This window comes from Etheostoma cragini, chromosome 15 (assembly GCF_013103735.1).
Source record: "Etheostoma cragini isolate CJK2018 chromosome 15, CSU_Ecrag_1.0, whole genome shotgun sequence".
Taxonomy (NCBI): domain Eukaryota; kingdom Metazoa; phylum Chordata; class Actinopteri; order Perciformes; family Percidae; genus Etheostoma; species Etheostoma cragini.
Genome location: NC_048421.1, coordinates 865681 through 868280, shown reverse-complemented (window position 1 = coordinate 868280; position 2600 = coordinate 865681). Strand labels below are relative to the sequence as shown.

Here is a 2600-nt window from a genome sequence, read left to right as displayed (position 1 = left end):
AAAAAAAAAAAAAAAAAAAAAAAAAAAACATTTTTAGATTTATGAAAACTTTATTCTATTTGTAAAAATGCAATAAAAGGAAGATTTTACTGTTTTGTTTTTTCAAATAAAGTTTTCACAAATATGAAACTGTTTTTTTAATAATCTTTAGCCTCTCTGGGGTAGTTTAGTCCAGATTTGACAAGTCTAGAGTGGTTTTGGATCCGGACCCGGTCTAATGTGGACTACAAATGTCCCTTAAATTTCCCCTTAACTGCAGAATCAGACTCTGTAAATCAGAAGCCAACTTCAGCGCTGTGAAAATCCTTCAATACTGTCTTGTTATCGACAAGAAAACAGGAACAGGTATAGAGGTTTTGGGTCTGGACCTGGTTCAATGTGATCTACATATAAAAAAAAACAACAGTAAAATCTCCCTTTACTGCATTTTCCCAAATAGAATAAAGTTTTCACAAATCTGAAACTGTGTTTTTAATAATCCTTAACCTCTCTTGTGTAATTTAGTCCAGATTCGACAAGTCTAGAATGGATTTGGATCTGGACCTGGTCTTATGTGGTCTACAACTTTCCCTTAAATGCCGAATCGGAAGCCAACTTCTAGGATTTGCCGCGGTCGGGTGTTGCGTTCAAGTACTGTGGGAAAATACTAAACACAGGGATTTACAGGCAGAAATATTTCACTTCATTGTTTTTATTCCGCTCACGGAAACAGAAACAGAAAAAACTTCAAATCAAACTTCAAATCAAACCACAGATTATTTGCTGTATTATTACAGTTTAATATTCATCACTAGAAATTGAATTTAAATCATTTGTTTTAATTGTTCAACTTAAATAATTGCATTTAAAAACTAAATCTGGATAGCATACTTTGAAAGTAGTTTGGAACTGTGTTGCAGTAAACTAAATGTGATACTTAATTATGAAATTGAACAATTTTAATTCCCACTGAAAATTAAACCTTTAGCAATAAATCTCTAAATAATTATATAGAGCTTTTCTAGTTTTAACAGAACCCGCTCGCACATTGGTTTTTGTTTCTTCTGTCAAATCACTCTGTAAACCAGGCCAAGGACCCCCAAACTGATGGCGAGATGGAATTATATATATTGTATAAAATTGTGTTATATCAAACTGGTCCTATAGTACCATGTGTAAATATACCTTGTTATTGTGCATTCAATACTAAGATACTCAAATAATACACAGGTTCATATATTCATGTTTTTATTTTAAACATGTGCGAGGCACAGTGAGTAGGGTATATTCTTAATATATGTAAGTAATGTCTATTACATATGGAGTAATGTAACGAAAGTAATTTCGCCCTGGGATTATTAAAGTATTTCTGATTGTGATTCCTCGTTGATGGGACAGGTGTTGTGAATGAAACGGTGCCCAGCTTCAAAGAGCTCCTGTGTGTCGCTGAATGTGTGCGTTGATGACTGGAAGACATCTTCTGCCTCCATTTATCTGTTTACTGCAGTGTGTTGAATTCATGTTAATGTGTATTTAAAGACATTTCTATTAGTGGAAAAAATTGCAGGGGGGGGGATATAAAAAAAAGTCTAATCAACCAAAACTTTCGCGACCCCCATGCAGTACCTCCGCGGACCCCCTAGGGGTCGCGGACCCACTGTTGAAGACCCCTGCTGTAAACGATTGCTTTTAAAGGTGCTATACAAATAAAGTTATTTATTGTTTAAACAAAATCCCAAATATTCCCTGATTCCAGGTTCTCAAACTGTGAGGATTGTTGTCTTTGTCATCTGTTAAACTGAATATATCTGAGATGTAATCAGTGTTGACGGAGACTAATTAGCATCAGCGTCCTCCAAAGGAACAGATACTCAGAGCTCTGTTAATGTGGGACATTGCTCAGAATGTTGAACATACAGATGTCATGTTCAATGTTCATGTGTGTGTGACACACACACACACACACACACACACACACACACACACACACACACACACACAACTGGAAACACCTGTTCTCTATCAAAGATCACTTCTTGTATTAATATTAAACCGTGTGGTTTGTCTTTTCTCTGTCTTTGAATGACAAAATAAAAAACATTACCATCAACACATTAAACTAATCAGGGATTACAAGTGAATGAATCCTGTGTGTGTGTGTGTGTGTGTGTGTGTGTGTGTGTGTGTGTGTGTGTGTGTGTGTGTGTGTGTGTGTGTGTCTGTGTGTGTGTGTGTGTGTGTGGTTTGAGGAGTGCATGCAGCCAGAGGGACTTCCTCTCTCTGGACCCCGGTGCAGACTCTTCCTGCTGATAGAGAGTTAGACTTTAGGTAAGCTGCACCTGCAGTACAGCTGCAGGCTGAATGAGAGACTGCAGAGCGGCATGAGGACATCTAACCAGACAGCAGGAGGACAGGGGACAGGTGGACTCACCTGGCTGCAGACAGGACACCGTGTGGAAGAAGGGGATGAATAATCCTTCCGGCTGTCTGAGGTCTCCATGCATCCTCTTTCATTTAAGCCCCGATGTGCAGAGTCACCACCGCTCTCCTCTCACCGTCACTGTCAAGCTGCCGGGAATAAAACACACTTCCTGTCAGAGACTTCAAAATAAAAGTACAAC

General features: G+C 38.2%; 1 protein-coding gene and 1 long non-coding RNA gene across 2 annotated transcripts in view; one reads left to right on the top strand and one right to left on the bottom strand.

Annotated features, from left to right (window-relative positions):
- Window positions 1-2600, top strand: part of LOC117958237 — an 859617-nt gene that overhangs the window by 63059 nt on the left and 793958 nt on the right. The gene's annotated exons all lie outside the window — the stretch shown is intronic.
- LOC117958316 overlaps window positions 2239-2600 on the bottom strand; it is an 8272-nt gene continuing 7910 nt past the window's right edge. Inside the window, exon 3 of the long non-coding RNA XR_004659688.1 lies at window positions 2239-2249. This is a non-coding gene — a long non-coding RNA (uncharacterized LOC117958316). The remainder of the gene's footprint in view (window positions 2250-2600) is intronic.